The 26,031-nt window shown below is 42.6% G+C and overlaps 1 protein-coding gene and 1 non-coding gene across 5 annotated transcripts in view; both read right to left on the reverse strand.

Annotated features, from left to right (window-relative positions):
* LOC115154188 (cell adhesion molecule 1) overlaps nucleotides 1–26,031 on the reverse strand; it is a 499,358-nt gene that overhangs the window by 318,236 nt on the left and 155,091 nt on the right. The gene's annotated exons all lie outside the window — the stretch shown is intronic.
* Nucleotides 23,282–23,337, reverse strand: LOC115155106 (U7 small nuclear RNA). Its single transcript, XR_003868000.1, has one exon. It is a non-coding gene; the product is annotated as a U7 small nuclear RNA (small nuclear RNA).

Consider the following 26,031-nt stretch of genomic DNA (forward strand, 5'->3'; position numbering starts at 1 on the left):
TGGACATAAAATGTGATCTGATCTTTATCTAAGTCACAACAATTGACAAACACAATCTGCTTAAACGAATAACACACAAACAATTATACGTTTTCATGTCCTTATTGAACAAACCGTGTAAACATTCACAGTGCAGGGTGGGAAAAGTATGTGAACCCTTGGATTTAATAACTGGTTGACCCTCCTTTGGCAGCAATAACCTCAACCAAATGTTTCCTGTAGTTGTGGATCAGACCTGCACAACGGTCAGGAGGAATTTTGGACCACCTTTACAAAACTGTTTCAGTTCAGCAATATTCTTGGGATGTCTGGTGTGAACTGCTGTCGAGGTCATGGCACAGCATCTCAATCGGGTTGAGGTCAGGACTCTGACTGGGCCACTCCAGAAGGCGTATATTTTCTTCTGTTGAAGCCATTCGGTTGTTGATTTACTTCTTTGTTTTGGGTCGTTGTCCTGTTGCATCACCCAGCTTCTGTAGAGCTTCAATTGGCAGACAGATAGCCTAACATTCTCCTGCAAAATGTCTTGATAAACTTGGGAATACCCTTTTCCGTCGATGATGGCAAGCTGTCCAGGCTCTGAGGCAGCAATGCAGCTCCAAACCATAATGCTCCCTCCACCATACTTTACAGTTGGGATGAGGTTTTGATGTTGATGTGCTGTGCCTCCACACAGTGTTGTCTGTTCCTTCCAAACAACTCAACTGTAGTTTAATCTGTGCACAGAATATTTTGCCAGTAGCGCTGTGAACATCCATATGCTCTTTTGCGAACTTTAGACGGACAGCAGTGGCTTCTTCCGTGGTGTCCTCCTATGAACACCATTCTTGTTTAGTGTTTTACGTATCGTAGACTCGTCAATAGAGACGTTAGCATGTTCCAAAGATTTCTGTAAGCCTTTACTTGACACTCTATGATTCTTCTTAACCTCATTGAGCATTCTGCGCTGGTTTCTTGCAGTCATCTTTGCAGGACTCCTAGGGAGAGTAGCAACAGTGCTGAACTTTCTCCATTTATAAACAATGTGTTACTGTGGACTAATGAACATCAAGGCTTTTAGAGATACTTTTGTAACCCTTTCCAGCTTTATGCAAGTCAACAATTCTTAATCTTTGGGCTTCCGAGATCTCTTTTTTTTCGAGGCATGGTTCACATCTGGAAATGCTTCTTGTGAATAGCAAACTCAAAATTTGTGAGTGTTTTGTATCAGGTAGGGCAGCTCTAACCAACATCTCCAATCTCATATCATTGATTGGAGTCCAGGTTAGCTGACTCCTGACTCCAATTAGCTTTTGGAGAAGTCATTAGCCTAGGGGTACTTTTTCCAACCTAGACTGTGAATGTTTAAATTATGTATTAAATATAGACAAGAAAAATACAATAATTTGTGTGTTATTTGTTTAAGCAGACTGTCTGTTGTTGTGACTTGGATGAAAATCAGATCAAATTTTATGACCAATTTATGCAGAAATCCTGATAATTTCAAAGGGTTCACATACTTGTTCTTGCCACTGTATGTATATTCATAGCAAAAAAGCTGTAAAAAAAACAAAGATATTTTTACTCCGAAGAGGCGGGGTGGTGGAGGGAAAAAAATTACTTTTCCTCAGGAAATGTTGTCCGCTTCATGTTGTCCGCCACAATACCGCTGGGTATCGCGAAAGTGGTATCGTGACAACCCTACGTCTTGTGCACACAACTTGAAACGGAACACCATTGAATGGCAGACTTTTACTCTCCCAACTGAATTGTTTTTCTGCCAAAGGCTGTGCATCTGTTGAAGGTCAACAATATGATATATTACTATTAGAATGAAAGGCTTGTAGGAAAACTAACATTGCTTTACCAAACAGAATAACTCCTCTATGCTTGGAAATGAATCCATTATGCTAGCTAGCTCATTTTAGATGAGTAGCAAAAATTGGTTTCAACTTACCCTTTTGCCCAAAACTTTTGTCCTTTCTCAAAGCTATGAATTTTTGTGACGTTGTCAATTCATGTTCTTAAATGTATTTCCTTATATGATCCTCAAACGTGAACTCGATATGTCATTTAGAAAATGAGGCATTTCCCGCAAACCGGAATACGCATCATCACGCTCCCTCATCTGATTGGTCGAGTAGGCGGGCCTTCTGACTTTGTGGCTGCGGTGACGACCGGTTTGTGGTGGGGGGGGGACTCGGGATGGATAGGTAGAAGGTGGGGACTGAGGTGGGGAATGGGTTGGGGTTTTCTTCTTGTGCATTTCTATTATTGTTTTTTTGTACCGGTAAACCCCCCCCCCAAAAAAAGAAGACAAACCGAAATAAAAAGTTGGTCAACAAAATAATAATTCATAGCCCACATGGGAGCATTACATATCAATTGATATGTGCTCCTCCATCTGACCCACAAAGGAGAATCCCACCACAGCTGCCACAGAAGGGGCTCTTGGCTTCCACTCAGGGCCGGGAGGATTGCCAGCTACAAAGCCCCCCTCAGAACAGCATGCCCCAGAGATTCTTGCTATCCTATAGTTTCATTTGTGGACAGGAATGTAAACAAAACAGTTTGACTGTATCTTGTGAGTACGACAGTAGATACTGTATGTAGAACAGTACGGGTAGCGTTGACACTCAAACCGGAGTGTGCTGTTAGACATATTCCGATCTGCTCTGAGCAGATGGCCATCACCATTGGACTGAATTTGGCTTGGTGGTGTGAGAAGTATTAAGACTTGGACGCAATGGACATTGTAAACATTTGTGGTTCACTGTTGGAAATCCCAAAATATTATTATATCACTTAAGCAGCATGAAAATGTGACACATTAACGTCTGTTTGAGTGTGGGGCCTTTGTCAAGTGAAGACAGTTTTTTTTATGCAGTATGCAGAAATGGCCTCATGATAGTTGGTTTTTGGAGTTGTGAAGTTGTGTCAATATGAAATTTGCCACATTTTCACAACTCTGAAAAATGTATGAAATACTGATCACAAAAAAGCAGTCTTCCCAATTGTTTGGCAAAACTTGACAGTCACAACACTGAGTACAGTTACATGCTCACAATAATATGATTATTGTGGATAGTCAGATTAATATAATAGTTTATTTGAAACGTTTACATGCTTTGCAAGATAGTTTTTTTTGACAGCGGCATACCACCCTACAACCCACTACTGGCTTGCTTCTAAGCTAAGCAGGGTTGGACCTGGTCAGTCTCTGGATAGGAGACCAGATGCTGCTGGAAGTGGTGTTGGGGGGCCAGTAGGAGGCACCCTTTCCTCTGGTCTATTTTTTTTTATCCCAATGCGCCAGGGCAGTGATTGGGGACATTGCCCTGTGTAGGGTGCAGTATTTTGGATGGGACGTTAAACAGGTGTCCTGACTCTCTGTGGTCCCTAAAGATCCCATGGCACTTATCTTAAGAGTAGGGGTGTTAACCCCAGTGTCCTGGCTAAATTCCCAATCTGGCCCTCATACCATCGCGGTCACCTAATCATCCCCAGTTTACAATTATCTAATCTCCCCTGTAACTATTCCCCAGGCCATTGCTGTAAATGAGAATGTGTTCTCAGTCAACTTACCTAGTAAAATAAGTTAAATAAAATATAAATAAAATAATGATTTCCCAAATAATCCTGTTTACATGGAAAATCAACTATCCAAATAAACGTTCTACCACAGCTACCATGTTATTTTTGCGATGCCTGTTTGATTCTGAGTTCTGACAATGTTTGTATGTGAAAATTATTTCTAAGATGCATACAAGTTTTTCCAAAATCACTTCACTCATTCATAACAGGGAGGCTTGTGCTACTGGTGCTGGCACATGTGAAAATCAAATAAACAGCTGGAATGCCAATCAAACTGATAACATGTCCTAATAATTCAAAAGATTGTTCAGGGAAACCAGGTGTTTTAATTAGCGTATGCTTACTTCCATTATGACCTTACACCGATTAAGATAAGCAGAGTAAAGTTTTTACATGACAATTGCCATACTCAGCCTACTGCCATAGGCTAATCAGTTTCATATTGAATTATTAGTGTGCATGTAAACGTACTCACTGTCAGCGTTATGTTACATTCAGCTGACAGTGCTTTCGACGCTGTCCTTCAAGTTTTCTAGATGGAGTACACAAAAAGAATGGCTCCCTGCGCTTTTCCTCTGACTGATTACCAATACATGAGAAGACAAAAGTGGCCAAGATGACAGATGTCAATAACAGGAGGGGTGCTGTAATGTCTGATTGCCTCGATCGCTTCATTATTATGGGTTGAACCCATCAAACGACACATTCATGTCAGTGCTTTTGATAAGTCTGCGTCGAGTCTCAAGAATGCTGGGGAGCGTGGCTTTACAGCATGGGGTCTTTGTACGAACATCTGCAAAGAAGGAAGCGTCTGTCAAAACAAGTCGCTGTAAAGGGCATATTCCGTCACTTTGTTCCATCTGTACTTGTGCTGAATAGCACTGCTGATGGAGTAGGAGGGCTGTTAGTATACGTTTTAATTTGCATAGCACTCAAAAGGTCATCTCACTCCTTTTCATAAGAGAGTTCACTTGAAAAGGGACACTTGGCTTGGTACTGAATTCCATGACTTGATTGATTAACGGCCGAAGCCTCTGAACTTTGCGGGGGTTTGCCCACCGCCGCTTTCTGAACAACCGTAAAGCACTGGAGGCATTTCTTGCGCCGCAATCATCATTCTGTTGACTCGGAAAGTGGTCTTTAAGAAGAGAAGCCCATTCCCAGAGCATGCCCATTATTCAGTGGCGATGTGGGGACAAGGTTAATGGTGATTTCTCCGGCTCATTCGTGGCGTAGCCTCCTCAGAATGATGGCGCAGGGCAGCCATGGAGAGAACATGACCACGCCGCAACACCATAAACCATCTTCTCAAGGGACTACTCGGTAATTGAACAGCTCATTAAAGCCAAAACTACTTCAATTATTAATTGGCCACGTCAGAGCTGTCCTTTCCGAGTCAAATTTAATTTCCTTCTCGGAACTGCCATGGCATTTTAAGATTGGCCTTATCCGCTGCTTCTGCTCCTCCAATTCCGCCCTGAGGAGAAGTTTAAGATCACACACCTGACACCTCGCCGTGTCTGAGGCACTCTCTCTCTGCTTTTCAATTCTCACTCCGAGAGCAAATCTTAGGACAACTGGTTTGATGTTTAAAGTGAAAGGGCTTGAAAGCTTTCCACCAACCACCCAGAATCAAGAAGACTCCCTTCAAAAGGCAGACATCAATTGGCTTAAGAAAACGATTCAGACTGTACACAAACATGGGCTTGACTCTCCCCACAAACATACGCTTCCCTAACTGAAAACCAACCTGAAAAATGCACGTGGTTTTCGGACACGTGTAAACACACATGCAAACAAATCGCATAATTATAATACATTTTTTAAATCACTAGTCAGACACAGTGTGAAGTTTCACTTTCACTTTTTCATGTGTTTTTTCCTGCAGATTTTTTTTTATGTTAATTTTTCACATTATTTTTCAAAACTTCCACCTACATCTGGTCACATCCAGGGTTCTATATTGTTGGAATGAATGTGCACAAAACTTTCAACTGGAAATAAGGCAGCAAAAGCGAAGGCAAGAATTAAACATAAACAAAGACAGGGCAAATTGCCAGAAAGCAAGGCGTTGTATTTAATTACATTATCATGAAAAAATAAGTGCGATTTTCACGTGGAGTTGTTTCACATGTGAAATTGCAATTTCACATTTATAAGGTACTTTTGGTCATGTAGTGTACATCCTCTCCCAAGGCGAAAGGTATGTGGACACCTGCTAGTCGAACATCCCATTCCAAAATCATGGTCATTAATATGAAGTTGGTCCCCCCTCTGCTGCTATAACAGCCTCAACTCTTCTGGGAAGGCTTTCCACTAGATGTTGGAACATTGCTGCGGGGACTTGCTTCTATTCAGCCACAAGAGCATTAGTGAGGTCGGGAGCACTGATGTTGGGCGATTAGGCCTGGCTCGCAGTCGGCGTTCCAATTCATCCCAAAGGTGTTCGATGGGGTTGAGGTTAGGGCTCTGTGCAGGCCAGTCAAGTTATTCCACACCGATCTCAACAAACCATTTCTGTATGGACCGGGGGCATTGTCATGCTGAAACAGGAAAGGGCCTTTCCCAAACTTAGCACAGAATCATCTAGAATGTCATTGTAAGCTGTAGCGTTAAGATCTCCCTTCACTGGAACTAAGGGGCATAGCCCAAACCGTGAAAAACAGCCCCAGAACATTATTCTTCCTCCACCAAACTGGCACTATTCATTCGGCCAGGTAGCGTTCTCCTGGCATCCACCAAACCCAGATTCATCCGTCAGACTGCCAGATGGTGAAGTGTGATTGCAACAGAGAACAGACTATTTCTATGAGCTACAGCACTCGGCGGTCCCGTTCTGTGAGCTTGTGTGGCCTACCATGTCGCTGTTGCTCCTAGACGTTTCCACTTCACAATAACAGCACTTAGTTGACCGGGGGCAGCTCTAGCAGAGCAGAAATTTGACAAATTGACTTGTTGAAAAAATGGCATCCGGTGACGGTGCCACATTGAAAGTCACTGAGCTCTTCAGTAAGGCTATTCTACTGCCAATATTTGTCTATGGAGATTGCATGGCTGTGTGCTCTATTTCATACACCTCTCAGCAACGGGTGTGGCTGGACTAGCCGAATCCACTAATTTGAAGGGGTGTACACATACTTTTGTATGAGTTGTGAATTAATAATCATCCTTGTATAACTCCCTTTATATCCCACAACAGCCGTGTCAAAAGAAATTATAAAAAAATTAAGAATAATTGAACGATATTGAGAAAGAAATGCAATTAAATTAAATTAAAGTCAGTTCTCGGTCAGTGCTCCGGTCATACACTGAACAAAAATAAACGCAACATGCAACAATTTCAAAGATTTAACTGAGATACAGTTCATATAAATAAATCAGCCAATTGAAATAAATTCATTAGGCCCCAATCTATGGATTGCACATGACTGGGAATACAGATATGCATGTTGGTCACAGATACCTTTAAAAAAAAAAAGTAGGCGTGGATCAGAAAACGAGTCAGTATCTGGTGTGACCACTATTTGCCTCATGCAGCACGACACATCTCCTTTGCATAGAGTTGATCAGGCTGTTGATTGTGGCCCGTGGAATGTTGTCCCACTTTTCAATGGCGGTGCAAAATTGCTGGATATTGGGGGGAACTGCAAAACGCATCGTACACGTCGATCTAGAGCATCCCAAACATGCTCAATGGGTGACATGTCTGGTGAGTATGCAGGCCATGGAAGAAATGGGACATTGACAGCTTCCAGGAATCGTCACGGTATCTCTGAGCATTCAAATTGCCATCAATAAAAATGCAATTGTGTTCGTTGTCCGTAGCTTATGCCTGCCCATACCATAACCCCACCACCAACATGTCGTGTGGGCGAGCAAACCACGACACCATACAAGCTGTCAGCCATCTGTCCTGTACAGTTGAAACCGGATTTATCCATGAAGAGCACACTTACAGTGGTTCTTCCATTAAAAGTTGCAGCGTACTGCAGCACAGCTTGCGTGGTGCCGCAGAATTCCATGGCACGTTATTTACGTGCCAACCACTGGTACCATTAATGCTAGTTAGTGCTAGTTTGACCACCAGAGGGCATCTTTGAGAAGCATTTGATAGACTTCAATAGTGGCTGTACTAGAGAATTTAAAACTAACTAGCATTAATGGTAACAATGGCTGACAATTAAATAATGTGCCATAGATTATTGCGGCAGCCCGCAAGGTCTGCTACAACTTTTAAAGGAAGAACCACTGTACACTAGAGCTGAACAATATCGAACTAATTTGATTAATTCAAATTTATGTTGAAGCGATGTTCTAAATGCCTGTATCACAAGAATCTAGGTTAGTTTTTTTCTCTCTTCCATTTATATGACTGTTTGTCTTTTTGGTCTCGTCTCCTTCACTCCTTGTGTGATGTGTTGCAACTCAGACAGACACCTTAACCCTCCCCCTGCCACTCACAACAACAACAAAGAGACGAAAGATAACTTCTTTCACCCTGACAAGCAGTTTCAACTCGCTATTTGCTATTTTACGAAATACATTGAGACATTACTTTACTTTAATAGATGAGAAATGAACCTTGGTAACGATACCCTTATTATGTCTCTACTCCCAAAATGTAGAACAGAGAACAGGTGGGTGTTTTCACAAAAGTTCAACTGTTCTACCTTTTTGTCAAACAAATAGAGCCATGTTGGCTAGACTTAAAAAATAAAAGATTAGTTGCTTACTCAATAGCAGTGGACTTGTGCTTGAGAGAGAGGTTTTTATAAACTTAATTTTCTATAATGCATGACGTTGGTTATCATTAGTGAATATGCATGGTTCTGGTTACATGTGTAACAAAAGGGGATTTTCATAGACTTGAAAGCCAGATCATTGATTAGATCAAAAAAGCAGGTTATACTACTTTGATAATTAGATTATAGTGGGTCTTATAGTCGAAGGCTTATATTTATATTAGTTTTACAAGCCCTGAATTAATTTGATAATTCCTGAATGTTCAAAATGCAGTGTACTGACCTTTAATTGTGCAACCAAGCTTATTTAGAGAAAAGTAATAATAAATAAATAAATAAATATATATATATATATATATATATATATATATATATATGCCCCATAGCACTCACTTCTGTCATCATGAAGTGCTTTGATAGACTAGTCAAGGATCATATCACCTCTACCTTACCTGACACCCTAGACCCACTCCAATTTGCTTACCGCCACAATAGATCCACAGACGATGCAATCGCACTGCACACTGCCCTATCCCATCTGGAGGAGGAATACCTATGTCAGAATGCTATTCATTGACTATAGCGTAGCCTTAAACACCATTGTACCCTCCAAGCTCATCATTAAGCTCGGGGCCCTGGGTCTGAACCCCGCCCTGTGCAACTAGGTTCTGGACTTCCTGATTGGCCTCCCCCAGGTGGTGAAGGTAAGAAACAACACCACTTCGCTGATCCCCAACACAGGAGACCCACAAGGTTGCATGCTCAGACCTCTCCTGTACTTCCTGTTCACCCATGACTACATGGCCATGCACGCCTCCAACTCAATCATCAAGTTTGCAGATGAAACAGTAGTAAGCCTGTTTACCAACAATGACAAGACAGGCTACAGGGAGGAGGTGAGGGGTGCTAGAAAATAACCTCTCCCTCAACGTCAGCAAAACAAAGGAGCTGATGGTGGACTTTAGGAAACAGCAGAGGGAGCACGCCCCTATCCACATCGACTGGACTACAGTGTAGAAGGTGTAAAGCTTCAAGTTCCACGGCGTACACGTCACTGAACATCTGAATTGGTCCACCCACACAGACAGTGGGGTGGAGGCTAAAGAAATTTGGCTTGGCCCCTGAGAGCCTGAAACTTTTACAAATGCACAACTGAGAGCATCCTGTCGGGCTGTATCACTGCCTGGTATGGCAACTGCACCGCCCGCAAGCGCAAGGCTCTCCAGAGGGTATTACGGTCTGCCCAACGCATCACCGGGGGCACACTGCCTGCCCTACAGGACACCTACAGCACCCGACGTCACAGAAAGGCCAAAAAGATCATCAAGGACAACAACTAACCTGGCCATGGCCTGTTCACCCCGCTATCATCCAGAAGGTGAGGTCAGTACAGGTGCATCAAAGCTGGGACCGAGAGACTGAAAAACAGCTTTTATCTCGAGACCATCAGACTGTTAAATAGCCATCACTAACCGTCTACCACCCGGCTACTCAACCCTGCACCTTAGAAGCTGCTGCCCTATATACATAGACATGGAACACTAATCACTTTAATAATGTTTACATACTGCTTTACTCATCTCATATGAATATACTGTATTCTACTCTACTGTATCTAGTGAATGCCACTCCGACATTGATCGTCCTAATATTTATATATTTCTTTATTCCATTCTTTTGATTTTAGATTTGTGTATTGTTGAGAATTGTTAGATACTACTGCACTGCTGGAGCTAGGAACACAAGCATTTCGCTACACCCGCAATAACATCTGCTAAATATGTGTATGTGACCATTACATTTGATTTGATTTTGATTTGATCTCTATAGGCTATGCAATTGCGAGAGAAAACAGAGTGATGGCCTCTATTAAAAAGACGAGGTTCCCATCAGCTTTCTCTATAGCCTAAGCCTACTATATTTATTTCTCACTTTTTACTAATATTAAGCAAATTTTAAGCACATTGCTTATATTTACAACAGGAGTATAGCCTACATGGCTGGCATGAAAATGAACCACAGGAAAAGCGTCCTCCATTCGCTATTTAAGTGTAGAGATGACATGTACTTTTCCCCCTGCCTGTTTTGAGACAGGTGCATGATAATGGTCCATTCTAAAACAAAACAAATTTCACACATATATTATTTAGTATATGTAAAGACACGATTAAATCAAGAATGGTCTGATGGGTCACAATATTAGCCTATCACTTAAGAATTATATATTATTACACAAAAACATTGCCTTTTTTTGTGTGACTTTTTCTAATCATAGTCGCACACCTCATGTAGCCTAGTCCATAGGCCTATATATTTATTCATAAGATTTGTATCAGAACTAAAGTGACTAAATAACTTCTTAAAATTAAGCACATTAATCCGCTTACAAGGGGTGTAGAGCCTAACTGGCATACATAAGCAGCGCATGATTTTAAAGTTTGATTAGATCATTTTCACCATAAAAATGCACCTTCATAATAAAAGCATTACATGCATAATCGGATATGAGGTCACTTTTGATAATGGAACATTCACGCTTTTAGCCTACTGCCGTGTGTGCATTGCTGCGCTTATAATGTGAAAAAATAACCTAATAGTTTATCAACATTTTAAGCTAAGCGTTCTGATCTGTTGTGTCAGCCTCACTGTGTAAAAAAGTTTGTTTATGCTAGTGGATGTATTATATTGCCATCTATCGCATCCCACAACTCTCCCAGACTATGTTTGGAATATTTATTTCTCTCACAGAATAGGTCAACTTTTGTACTACAGGGGATAGTAGATTGACATAGGCTAGTAATTTAGCTGTTCGTTAGGCCAACTCATCTTGCTGTCTGACGAAAAGTAAATGTGGACAGTTCTTCCGATATCTAATATTCACCTCGGAATTGGATAAGGACGTGCGCAGTTGCGTCCCCGATGTGTCCGTCTTCACTTGTAGCCTATGAGGAAAAACTAGATCACGTGATAGAGAGCCGTGTGAGTGAGAGGTACTTCAGAGCAGGCAGCAGTCAGGGAGGTTTTTTAAGGTGCATTATGACCTCACAAAACGGATGCCGCTGGGAAATCATTATCATTATCAAGTGCTTCTCAAATTTTGAATGAGACTGATGAAGTGTGTACAGCCTGCGCAAAAAACAAAGCATAGCTCATGCCTTTCAAGCGACTTTTTTCAAATCATCGTTAGTCACATCATGCAGCCTTACAATGTATTAAAAATCATAACATATATAGCCATACGTTTGTTGAACAAGATACATTAATAACTAAATTAAGCATATAGGTGTATCTATTTATTTGTTAACCGCTCAACACAGAATAGCTGCATGTGCACACTCCTTCAAATCGTTTGGAGAAAATATAATTTATATTTTACTCATCTTTGTTCAATTGTTTTCTTCATACTATAAAATAAAATAATGCCACAGAATTCTAAGCAAATCCTGTCTGCTAAATGAACTAGTGTAGCCCATAGCCATATGGCACAGCCAGATCAGGATCTAACATAAGGACAACTCAGAGTATGCTATTCAGTTATTCTGAAATAGACTACATTTTCTTCATATCATGTTTTTTTAAACCTGTCTAAAATAAATTATGGATTTATTATGAAGGTGTAGGCTATATTACATTTATTAGACTTTTTAAAAATGTAGATGTTCCAAAGGTCTCCATCAGTGGCTTGTAGGCCACTGATGTGTGGAAGCCAGGAAGCCAGTGCTAAATGTGTTCATGTTAATTAACGGTCAATTACTGTGAGAGCGACAGTTACTTGCTTGACAATCAACGGCTGACAAAATTTGGTGAACGCCACAGCCCTATACGAGTATGGGTGTAATCGTTAACTTCACAAGGGTAGGGGGCAGCATTCGGAATATTGGATGAAAAGCGTGCCCAAAGTAAACTGCCTGCTACTCAGGCCCAGAAGCTAGGATATGCATATAATTGGTAGATTTGGATAGAAAACTCTAAAGTTTCCAAAACTCTTAAAAATAATGTCTGTGAGTATAACAGAAATTATATAGCAGGCGAAAACCTGAGGAAAATCCATCCAGGAAGTGCTATTATTTTGAAATGGCTGTTTTTCCATTGAAAGCCTATCCACCATACAAAGACTTATGACCCAGTTCACGATCCCTATTGCTTCCACTACATGTGGCCAGTCTTTAGGCATTGTTTCAGGCTTTTACTTTGAAAAATATGGGGAGAAACACCACTTTCAATGAGAGGACAGTGGAAATTTCCAGACATGAGTCCTGCGCGTGACCGGGAGCATGCCTTTCTTGTTTTTCCATTTCTATTGACGAAGCTATTGTCCTGTTGAAATATGATCGATTGTTTATGACAAAAACAACCTGAGGATTGATTATAAACATCGTTTGACATGTTTCTACGAACTTTTATGGTACTTTTTTGATTTTCTGTCTGCCTGCTGTGACTACGCTTTGTTCCAATGGATTACTGAACAAAACGCACCAACAAAACGGAGGTTTTTGAATATAAAGAGGGACTTTATCGAACAAAACGAACATTTATTGTCTAACATGGAGTCTTGGGAGTGCAACCATATGATGATCATCAAAGGTAAGTGATACATTTTATCGCTATTTCTGACTATTGTTACTCCTCTACTTGGCTGGTTACTGTTTGTAATGATTTGTCTGCTGGGCGCTGTTCTCAGATAATCGCATGGTTTGCTTTCGCCGTAAAGCCTTTTTGAAATCTGACACAGCGGTTGGATTAACAAGAAGTTTATCTTTAAGCTGATGTATAACACTTGTATCTTTTATGTATGTTTATTATGAGAATTTCTGTTTTTGAATTTGGCGCTCTGCAATTTCACTGGATGTTGGCCAGGTGGGACGCCACCGTCCCACACCCCCTAGAGAGGTTTAAGGACTGGAGTTTTTCAGGACCAAAAAGAAACGTAATGGAGCTAAGAAGAGGCAAAGTCCGAGAGGAAATCCTGGATCAGTCTGTTTTCCACAAGACAGAGATGAATTCACCTTTCAGCAGGATAATAACCTAAATCACAAGGCCAAATCTACACTGGAGTTGCTTACCAAGAAGACAGTGAATGTTCCTGAGTGACCAAGTCACAGTTTTGACTTAAATCTACTTTAAAATGTATGGCAAGACCTGAAAATGGTTGTCTAGCAATGATCAACAACTAATTTGACAGAGCTTGAAACATTTTAAAATAATAAATGGGCTAATATTGCACAATCCAAGTATGGAAAGCTTTAGAAATTTACCCAGAAAGACACTGCCAAAGGTGTTTCTATAAAGTATTGACTCTGGGGTGTGAATACTTATGTAAATTAGATATTTCTGTATTTCATTTTCAATAAATTAGCAAATATACAAAATAAAAACTGTCATTATGGGGTATTGTGTGTAGATAGATTAAATCTATATTTTATATCACCTATCTTGAATTCAGGCTGTGGAATGTGGAATAAGTCCAGGGGTATGAATAATTTCGAAAGGCACTGCAACTCACAGTAAATAACTTCAGGGCCTTGTCAGGCTTCTCTCCGCCTGGCCGTGGTCCATTTGACATTTACATTAGAATTAGCTCCACAGAGACACAAGCCGAGAATATCGGTAAAACCTCACTTCACCTCTTTCAGAAAGTGAGTCAATATGTTTCTCTCAAAGCCAATCATATATGGTGGGCAGGCGGATGGTGGACAGTAACCCGATAACATCAACATGCATGCGGTGTCATCTGATCCGTGCTCCGGCGGTGGCATGTGCAATATCTATTATTCTGCCAAGGTGGTCTCAAAAACGGCTCAACGAGAGCGGATGCAGCAACCCTAGTCATTGCCGAGCTCCATTATTAATTCGCTCATTCAGATAGCTTCCTTTGTTTTGTGGGGGCACACAGGTATGTTTATACCTCAGTTCGTAAATGTGTGTGTGAGTCAGGTGCATACCGTTTGCCATATCAAACCAACACAGCTGCCATTCTGTCCTCTTCTCAGATTGTTCCTGATCAAGCCTCACTGACTGGCTGCTTCATCTCCTCAGTCCTCCACATATTCCTCAGTCTCCCAGGATGTGCTAAATCCTCAGCACCCATGGGGTTTTGCCCTCAGTGTTTCCTCTCCCTCTCTCGGTGGGACCGCTACGTGTGGAGCAGCCCGACAGCAGGAAGCCAAAAAAAGGAAGCAGCGAGAGAGGGTGGGCGTGCTAATCTTCCCCCTATTCTGTGGTTGGGCTGCGTTAGTTTACTGCCATACTTGAGATGGAAGTAGAGAGGGAACGAGAGAGAGAAAAAAAAAGTCCCATCAGCACCTGGCCTGAGTTTTTACACTGGCGCTATGATCCCAATGGGCTTGGCAGGGGGGGGGGGGGGAAGAGAAGAGAGCCTGAGGGGTGGAGGGAGGAGAGAGGTGGGAGCCATTGAGGAGGAAAGGGATTATTTCACCTAATCCAAATGACAGCTACTACTTCACATAAGGGACTGTCTTTTTTTCAGTCTCCCTCTCCCATCACTTGAACGAGTCTTGAAACAATTCAAATCTAAATTGCTTCTCTTAGCCCCGAACACACCTGTAAGCTCTTTGGTGGGTGAGTGTATGGAAGGAGGTCAAGGAGAACGAATCTGGTGGCGGGTGCGTCGTGGGATATCTAGGTTTACCACCAGAAGGGGGCTCACAGACCCCCCCCCACCCACATCCCACCTCCATTTGCATTGAATATTACAATGCGGCTTCGGGTCATTTAATTAGAAATCAGCAGAGCTGTGACAGCCAGGAGAGGCAGATGAAGCCTGGTGCCGTGGCCACAGTAGCGTGCCTCTCCCTGGGATTAGTTGCCGCACCAGCACAGGGGTGCCCTGGTGGTCCACTTAGCTTAGCTGTATGGCCTTTAGCTCATAGCAGCTTAATAACCATCCCATTAAGGGATGTCTTTATCCTTGACATGGGCTTTAAAGCCGATGGAAGGGCCAGCTCAAGGGCTTGGGTCGCTTGTAACCAACGTGTTTCTGTTTATTGGATCTATTAAAAGTTCCCTGGCTGGCTTTCTCCTCCGGTTTGGGTGTTTTTATAGAAGGAAAGTGAGGGAGACCTTCATTTTGCCATTTGTGACCGCCCCTCTGAAGTCAAGATATTCAGCATCTGACCCCGGAGAGAGATAACAATGACATCTAAGGATTTGGCCTCTTTCCCCACAAAGCAGGAAGAAAGAGAGAGAGAGTTGTCAGGAGAAACATGGAGTATATTAATCCACCCCATGTGCTGAATGTCAGCCTCTTATCCTGATAACAAAAGTATTTTTTTTTCATGAATGTCATGAACATTTATAATACTTTGCATCCAAAACATTATACGGACAAGGAAAGGATTAGCATCGCACTCTCCTCTCCACCATTGGGGTAGAAACAAATAAAGACATTAGCTGTGTTTGAATACTTATACTAACCGCACTAATCGTACTATTTGTGATGTAAATTAAGTATATAGTATGCTTATTGGTCATAGTATGGATATAGTTAGTATAACAAAAGTTTCCGGATGTCGTACTACATTCGCCAAAATACAAAATATACAAGCAGTGGACACTATTTCTGTGCTTTTAGGGCCCAAAATGCAATTCTTCAGAAAATGGCGTGGCTTTACATCATTTTCAGATTTGAAGAAAATGGCGCAAAATATGCAGCCAAGTCCAACAATTCATTGCTTTAAATAATTATGACAGCTGTTAAGAAAATGTTGAGCAACGTTGAGCAATGACTTTTCAAATAAGTTACCTTACACGTTATGTTGGCTGACAATGTGTTAGCTACGCTCTCCTTACAAGCCACCTAGCATATTATTACAGCAGTATGTACCGGCATGTTAGCTAACGTTAGTTGGCTACTAACCAACGTTTATTGACTTGATTATTCCAGTCATACTTAGCTTAGCTAAGTGGTATATTCATTGAGCGTTGTCAATGGACATTTAGGTGCTTTCGTAAATTTGCTCTGGCTATCTACTCTGATTTCAGAGCACTCTCGTCTGAGTGTACCAGAGCGCAGAAAAAGTGACGAATTTACGAACGCTCAACACCCATGGAATATAACCGGTTTCAGTAAACATCTGCAAAAAGCTTAATTAAATTGTTGACAGCAGCACAGTTTGTCACCAACGCTCTGGATAACATGAAAACTGCCTAGCTCTGCTAGGGCAAGTAAAATGGTCAAAGTGAGGTGTTCTCTCATGTGTGTCTGGAAGTAGCTAGCAAGCTAGCCAACGTTAGCCAGTTAGCTTGGACGCTTGACTACCGTTGTAGGGTCAGAACTCTCGAATCAAGCCTATTCTTCGGCCAGAGCATCCGGTGTGCGCTCTGAACACTCCGAGAGCTAAATGCTCTGAATTTACAAATGGACAATCTGACAACACTCAATGTATGAACGCCCAGTGGGCATTCTAGATTGAATTTAAGAACACACCCGAAGTCTAAAATGTCTAGCTAGTAATCTGTTATGCTAATAAGCTAGCAAGAGGTTGCATAGCAACAGCATCAACTTCCAGTAGACCGGTGAAGCACTAGTACGCTCAACTGTTACCATTCGTTTAGCAGTGGTTCCCAACTTTTTATAGTCCTTTACCCCTTCAAACATTCAACCTCCAGCTGTGTACCCCCTCTAGCACCAGGGTCAACGTCTTTGAAGCTGTCAGGCATACTCTTGGCAGCAAAAGCCTCTCGGTGGATGCTGCAGTGTACCCAAGTGGCGTCGGGAGCAACTGCTTGCATGCGCGTTACCACTCCACTATGTCTCCCTGTCATGGCTTTTGTGCCTTCAGTACAGATACCAACACGTCTTGATCACCAAAGTCCATTTGATGTCACAAAGCTGTCCAGAACTTTAAAAATATCATCTCATGTTGTCCTGGTTTGCAGAAGAAGATGTCTTCCTTAATTGACCTCCTCATTAACGTAACGGACATATACCAGGAGCTGTGCCAGGCCCGCCCCGTCTGTTGACTCATCAAGCTGTAACGCATATAATTCACTGGCTTGTACGCGAAGCAGTAATTGTTTCAAAACATCTCCTGCCATGTCACTGATGCGTCGTGAAACAGTGTTGTTTGATGAAGGCATCGTCTGTACAGTTTTTTTGGCCATGTCCCAGCCATATCCGTGGCAGCAGGAAGAATGAAGTCCTCAACAGAAGTATGGGGCTTGCCTGTCCTAGCCACTCAGTAGCTCACCATATAAGACACTTCTAGCCCCTTCTTATCAATGGTATATGTTGCTTTTATAAACTCGCCAAACTGTCAACTGTGTTTATTTTCAGAAAACTTAACATGTGCAAATATTTGTATGAACATAAGACTCAACAACAGACGAACTGAACAAGTTCCACAGACATGTGACTAACAGAAAATGAATAATGTGTCCCTGAACAAAGGGGGGGTCAAAATCCAAAGTAACAGTCAGTATCTGGTGTGGCCACCAGCTGCATTAAGTACTGCAGTGCATCTCCTCTTCATGGACTGCACCAGATTTGCCAGTTCTGGCTGTGAGATGTTACCCCACTCTTCCACCAAGGCACCTGCAAGTTCCTGGACATTTCTGGGGGGAATGGTCCTAGCCCTCACCCTCCGAACCAACAGGTCCCAGACGTGCTCAATGGTATTGAGATCCGGGCTCTTCACTGGCCATGGCAGAACACTGACATTCCTGTTTTACAGGAAATCACGCACAGAATGAGCAGTATGGCTAGTGGCAATGTCATGCTGGAGGGTCATGTCAGGATGAGCCTGCAGGAAGGGTACTACATGAGGGAGGAGGATGTCTTCCCTGTAACGCACAGCGTTGAGATTGCCTGCAATGACAACAAGCTCAGTCTGATGATACTATAACACACCACCCTAGACCATGACGGACCCTCCACCTCCAAATTGATCCCCACTCCAGAGTACAGGCCTCGTGTAATGCTCATTCCTTTGACGATAAATGCGAATCCAACCATCACCCCTGGTAAGACAAAACCGCGACTCGTCAGTGAAGAGCACTTTTTGCCAGTCCTGTCTGGTCCAGCAACGGTGGGTTTGTGCCCATAGGCGACGTTGTTGCCGGTGGTGTCTGGTGAGGACCTGCCGTACAAGAGGCCTACAAGCCCTCAGTCCAGCCTCTCTCAGCCTATTGCGGAAAGTCTGAGCACTGATGGAGGGATTGTGTGTTCCTGGTGTAACTCGGGCAGTTGTTGTTACCATCCTGTACCTGTCCCGCAGGTGTGATGTTAGGATGTACCGATCCTGTGCAGGTGTTACAGGTGGTCTGCCACTGAAAGGACGATCAGCTGTCCGTCCTGTCTCCCTGTAGCGCTGTCTTAGGCGTCTCTCAGTACGGACATTGCAATTTATTGCCCTGGCCACATCTGCAGTCCTCATGCCTCCTTGCAGCATGCCTAAGGCACGTTCACGCAGATGAGCAGGGGCCCTGGGCATCTTTCTTTTGGTGTTTTTCCGAGTCAGTAGAAAGGCCTCTTTAGTGTCCCAAGTTTTCATAACTGACCTTAATTGCCTGTTAGTGTCTTAACGACCGTTCCACAGGTGCATGTTCATTAATTGTTTATGGTTCATTGAACAAGCATAGGAAACAATGTTTAAACCCTTTACAATTTAGATCTGTGAAGTTATTTTGATTTTTATGAATTATCTTTGAAAGACAGGGTCCTGAAAAAGGGAGGTTTCTTTTTCTGCTGAGTTTACTTGTCTTACTACTTGAAAGTCGTCTTTATTCTCGCTCCAAAAACTCCTGTGGCTTATTTTTCAAATTGTCATGTTTCGTTTCTAAATGTCTGCGCAAGAGTGAAGGTTTCCTGTATAAAGACATTGTGTTGTTATTTTGCTTAACACTAGATGGTTTAACGAGGCCACTCAGGCGAGAAAAAAAACTCACCCAAATGAATAGCTCCATTGGAAAATATAAATGTACTGTTTGAAAATGTGAAGAATAGTTAAAAAAAAAGTTTTAAATGTGAATCACATTTTTATTTGGCCTACCCCCGACGGCTTTGAGCGTACCCCTGGGGGTAAAAAAAACATCTCTCCATGGAAGCATTTTGAGTATAGTTTACTAAACAATAGGCTCCTGCTGGCATTTATTCATCCAGAACTGAACAATGTCCCGTGTCAATGCCCCACGTTATGAAAGCTCCGAGGCTATAACCATCACTCAGCCTATATTCAACAGGCGCTGGGGGTATCAATTCCCCACGTTATGAGAGCTCCGAGGCTATAACCATCACTCAGGGTATATTCAACTGGCGCTGGGGGTATCAATCCCCCACGTTATGAGAGCTCCGAGGCTATAACCATCACTCAGGGTATATTCAACAGGCGCTGGGGGTATCAATCCCCCACGTTATGAGAGCTCCAAGGTTATAACCATCACTCAGCCTCATATATTAAACTTCTCATCATATACCAGAATAAAAATGAAAAGCACGCAATAAAAACCATCATTACAATCAAAACATTCCCCTTTGAAAGACAGAGGAGCAGGTGGCACACTGCGAATCTTGAAAAAAAAAGGAGAAAAAAACAAAGCAGATGACCAACTCTGGCATCACAAAGCATTAATCAAGGCCCTAGCCGGCCAGGAAATTAAATAAGGAGACAAGGAAATGGGGTGGGGGGGTGGGGGGGCTTTTGCCCCCATGATATTGAGAGACGGTGCACTTGGGCTGCGGTATTTCATAAATTCATCATTGACATAAAGGTAATAGAGCTTTGGAGGGGGGCAGCTAACGTTAACGATCGCCGACAGACAGCCCTCCCCCTGAACGAGATGAAAAGGTAGAGCCTTTATGACATGAGATTATAAAAGGTAAAAATGTGCTGCTAATGAGTAATTAGGCTGTTCTGTTGGAGGGACAGGCTCAGAGCCAAAAGGCAGTAGTCTTTTGAGGAGCTTGACACGGAGACGACACTAATTGCGGCCGTCAGAACAACCATTGATTCTCATTTTGAAATAAAACCCTGCTCGACATCGCCAGGCAGCTCTTGACGGGCGTGGGCTGACAGGTACTTTCGGCTGTAGTGAGGAGGAATATAGGCCTACCAACAGTCCTCATCTTTTCGCCCCAGAACAGTCCAAATTGGCTGCGTTGTTATGCTCAGGGCATTCGTCCAGTGGGTTGGTATTTGAGCAAAGTTACTGGCTAGCTATAATCCCTCCAGCAAAACAACCTGCCCTTTATGATTCCTGTCCAGCTGAACAGTTTGTTTGGAGCAAGTAAGGACCTAATGATGAAGGGATAGAACAACATTAAGAAACCTCTGTTGATGTAGGTTTACTTGACCTGAAATTATGAAGTTTCCCACCAAATACGCAAAGGCTAAAATAGATGACCTGGACTATGACACGATGTGATAGGAGATATGACAGTTATGCTCAAGGTCATTGGCAGGACTAGGCTTTTGAAAACTTTATAGTACTGTAGGATATATGATCTAAGAGGCTGAGCTCGCTCAATGCTCAAATCAGTTTGAAGTGTTGAAACCGGAGGTAAGACCAACGGCGTCAACATATGTCATTTGGGCCACACACGGTTAACATGGACGATGACGACAGCACTGAGAGCCCCTTCAGGCTTCACAAATCGCCAGGTCCGCCTCATTGGGCCCTCCTGTCAAAGCATGCTGGAAAAGGAATTAAAAGCATCTATTGACCAAATTGACTCGGCTGGCAGAAGGAAGTCTCACTGAATGTGTGGTGTACTTAGCGAGGGGGAACTGTTGCCAATTTCTGCACTTAAGAACAGAATACTCAGGCTAGTTCCAGAGACACAGCGAGGGTCCTCCAGAAGCTTCATTTATTCTCAGCAGGAAACTGAGGCTGAAATGAGTTCTGCCGGAGACATAAATAGACTGTCAATATGAGAGGTCAGAATAAAAGCCCTTTTATTCCATCGCAGGCTAGATTTCCATGTCTTTATATTAGAGAGAGAACAAATCAGAAATAGACTAACTTTTTCTTGTCGTTATTATCTTAAACACAACAAATGTATGTGTTGTATGGCAGCTTAATTCGCGTCCAATCCAAGCTTGAGTTTCCATACGACCGTATCACTAATGAAGTGATTAGATTGATGCAGATATCTGGACAACTTCAGCCATTGATTCCCTGTCTGTAATATTGACCTGTAATACTACATCAGACTGTGGTATTCCTTAGAAACATTGTTATAACCTGTGATGGCCAATCACAGTAAAGATTATTCATGCGAAGAGCAGATCTCAAAGCAACTTGGCATACCTTTATGAAGATACGTTTTGCCCCATAGAAAACCACCAGGAGCAATGTCTAACTGGGTAGGGGGATGTAGGCCTAAGCAGCATAGCCTAACTTGTGTGGCAACAATGTGTCATTGCAATTCAAATCTGGTAGATTTGAATTGGTGAAAATATCCATGGAAAAAATGTGGAATGGATATGGACACTTTTTTATTTAACCTTTAACTAGGCAAGTTAGTTAAGAACAAATTCTTATTTACAATGACGGCCTACCCCAGCCAAACCCGGACGACGCTGGGCCAATTGTATGCCGCCTTATGGGACCCCCAATCACGGCCAGATGTGATACAGGCTGGATTTGAAACAGGGTCTGTAGTGATGCCTCTTGCACTGAGATGCAGTGCCTCAGACCGCTGCGCCACTAAGGAGCCCAATTACCAATGGACATGAAGCCCTGAGACTTGAACCTCAATGTAGGAAAGAACACAGCCACATCCCCCCTCTACTACCTATGGCAGGGTTCCCCAACTGGCGGCCGGTGGTTTTATTTGGCCAGCCAAGTTTCCTGAGATTTTTTTATTTATTTATTTTCATTGTTGGACATAATAGACTGTAAAAACACCAGGAAATCAGCTCCAAGTAATTTTAATTTAAGAAATTTATTCCCAAGTTTTCCATGCATAATAGAGACACGTGATCGTATACAAATGTAAGCAAGGTTTTAATTATGCCCCCCCCCCGACCATCCGCTCAAGAAAAAAAATCGGCCCGTGGCTAAATCTGGTTGGTGATCCCTGACCTATGGCACTCTCCTCAACCCCCACCACAACTCTCCCTCTCTCCCTCCCCCGGCAGACCCTGAGCTGAAGAGGTTAGGGCAGGCTAATGTTTACAATCTGTAATAATAACGCTGGGAACTGCCACTATAATCATCCTTGAACTAGGTTTAGCCTGGGCCTTATTGCAGTTATTACAGAGGTAATTCAAGCCACCGCTGAGAATCTTTAGATTTCATTTAAGCCTTTTTGGATGATGCTGGGCGCTGACAATGGCCGTCCATCTTTCTAAACAGTCCTTATCTGAACGGAGGATCCCAGCCTCCGATTGTGCCGTTGATGGATAGCTCTCCCGTTTTTTTCCCTTCGCACTCCCCCTCTCCTTATTTCTCACTTCACATACTGTCTGAAGACTTTCCATTATCGCATAGTGAGAAGAGGCCACGGCGGATATAGTGGCTGTCCAGAAAAAAACTGGGGTCTATGAGAAGGCAAACGAGAGTAGACAAGACTTGCTTCCCAATCTAAAGTGGCTTCCTCTCTTTGTTTACTTTCCTTCTTCTGCACTGATATGAAAACAACTCACCCGAGTACTAGGCCTACTGAGTAACCTTCTTATATCTGTCCAACTCTTTTAAAATTAGTGTGAGGAGAATAGGACAGGTAGAGTGGGTATACAGTATGAGACTGCGGGCAGGCCACTCAGAGAATATAATAAAATCAATAATGTTTTAGTATAACATACACCAGATAGGTGCAGTGAAAGGTGTTGTTTCACAGGGTCAGCCAGAGTAGTACAGTGCCCCTCGAGTAAATTTGGGTTAAGTGCCTCGCTGAAAGGCACATGGACAGATTTTTCACCTTTTCTGCTCGGGTATTTGAACCAGCGACCTTACGGTTACTAGCCGAACGCTCTAAGACATAGACTACCTGCCCCCATAAAAATGGGGGCTTCTTCAATTGAAGATGCCTACGACACAAATACTAAAAGAGCTAGTTTTCCAACTTGGAAGACACCTGATGCTCATGTGGGAGTCCCTCTAATGTCGGTAATGAGGAAGCCTTCATTGCAATATCTGAGGAAAAACCGCCACACAACTTTCTTTTTTATGCTATATTAAAAAGACAAGCATTCATTGCCCAACTGCTTGGTGGAATCATGGATCTCTTTACAGGTCATAACTCAACTGAAGATATCTACATTCTCAGCCAAGCAAGGGTTGAGAGAAGGCAAAAAACTTACGTTAAGAGAGAACAGAGAGAGATAAAGAGAGATGGAGAGAGATAGATCCAGAGAGTGCGATCCAGAGAGAGAGAACCAGAGAGAGATACAGCGGGAGAGAGAAGTCTGGCAAAGTTTAGAGCTACCACCCAGCCTCCCAGAAGGCGGACTTGCAGTCAGCTTATGAGTCAAACTCCACTCAACCTTTCGTTTCCTTGTCTCCTCACTCTCCCTTCAACACAAAGAAAAGTATGGGGCAGAACAAGAAAAAGGGAAAACAAGCTTAACTGCTTAGAAATTCAAGGTAAACAAATCCTGTGTCGGGTGGATTTGAACAAAGACTGCAGTTTTTTCCGTGCCCAGTCGCACTAGCCGAGAATGCTAAATTAGCCCCAAATAAATGAACACCATGAAAGGTATACAAGACTCGCTCCAGGAAAATTTGGCCCTCGTCGAAAAAAAAAAAAACATGGTTCAGCGGGCCATTTAGCACATTCCCTCAATGACGAAGCCTATCAAAGCCTGGTATTAGCCCCTCAACAGCTTGACAGAAGCCCAGAAGATTACTTTAATCTAATAAACAGTTAAGTGACAATCCCACTGTAAAGCTGAAGTGAATGAGCTGGTGATGAAACATCTTGCTTGATGAATACAAAACCGAGCCACCGATAAGACCAGAAAACACCTCTTTAAGACGAAGACATATACAGTAAAAGCTCAAAAGGTTTGGGCACACCTACTCATTCCAGGGTTTTTCTATATATTTGTATTATTTTCTACATTGTAGAATAATAGTGAAGACATCAAAACTATGAAATAAAACACATGGAATCATTTAGTAGCCAAAAAAGTGTTAAACAAATCAAAATATATTTTATATTTGCAATTCTTCAAAGTAGCCACCTTTGCCTTGTTATGTTATGGCAGGAACAGCTCAAATAAGCAAAGAGAAATGACTACTTTAAGACATGAAGGTCAGTCAATCCGGAAAACGCAGTCGCAAAAACCTTCAAGCGCTATGATGAAACTGGCTCTCATGAGGACCACCACAGGAAAGGAAGACCCAGAGTTAACTCTGCCGCAGAGGATAAGTTCATTAGAGTTAACAGCAGCTCAGACTGCAGCCCAAATAAATGCTTCACAGAGTTCAAGTAACAGACACATCAACTGTTCAGAGGAGACTGCGTAAATCAGGCCTTCTTGGTCGAATTGCTGCAAAGAAACCAATACTAAAGGACACCAATAATAAGAAGAGACTTGCTTGGCCCAAGAAACACGAGCAATGGACATTAGACAGGTGGATATCTGTCCACTGGTCTGATGAGTCCAAATTTGAGAATTTTGCTTCCAACTGCAGAGTCTTTGTGAGACGCAGAGTAGGTGAACGGATGATCTCTGCATGTGTGGTTCCCACCCTGAAGCATGGAGGAGGTGGTGTGATGGTGTGGGGATGCTTTGACAGTGACACCGTCAGTGATTCATTTAGAATTCAAGGCGCACCTAACCAGCATGGCTACAACAGCATTCTGCAGCGATACGCCATCCCATCTGCTTTGCACTTAATGGGAGTATAATTTGTTTTTCAAAAGGACAATGGCCAAAAACGCCTCCAAGCTGTGTAAGGGCTATTTGACCAAGAAGGAGAGTGATGGAGTGCTGCATCAGATGACCTGGCCTCTACAATCACCCAACTTCAACCCATTTTTTAAAAAATGTTTTAATTATTTAACTAGGCAAGTCAGTTAAGATCAAATTCTTATTTTACAGTGACGGCTTACTCCGGCCATACCCTCCACTAACCCGGACAACGCTGAGCCAATTGTGCGCCGCCCTATGGGACTCCCAATCACGGCCAGTTGTGATACCCTGGTTCGATCCCTGGTTGTCTGTAGTGATGCTTCTAGCACTGAGATGCAGTACCTTCGACCGCTGCGCCACTCTTAAGCCCTAAATTGAGATGGTGTGGGATGAGTTGGACCGCAGAGTGGGAAAAGCAGCCAACAAGTGCTCAGCATACGTGGGAACTCTTTCAAGACTGTTGGAAAAGCATTCCTTGTGAAGCTAGTTGAGAGAATGCCGAGAATGTGCAAAGCTGTCATCAAGGCAAAGGGTGGCTACTTTGAAAAATCTCAAACAAAATATATTCTGATTTGTTTAACACTTTTTTGGTTACTACATAATTCCAAATGTGTTATTTCATAGCTGTGATGTCTTCACTAATATTCTAAAATGTAGAATATAGTAAAAATAAATAAAAACCCTTGAATGAGTAGGTGTGTCCAAACTTTTGACTCGTACTGTATAACAAACTCATTGTTTCCTTTTCATCAAGCGCTAACTATTAGCCTTAGGCCTCCAATGGACATTCGTCAAAGATGGCTTTGTAGATTCCTGATTTAGAACTCAAAGGGTTGAAGGGCATTGGCAATTAAGAATCTCATTAGCAATTGCCATAGCATGCTCTCTGCTCCTGT

This window comes from Salmo trutta, chromosome 19 (genome assembly GCF_901001165.1).
Source record: "Salmo trutta chromosome 19, fSalTru1.1, whole genome shotgun sequence".
Lineage (NCBI taxonomy): Eukaryota > Metazoa > Chordata > Actinopteri > Salmoniformes > Salmonidae > Salmo > Salmo trutta.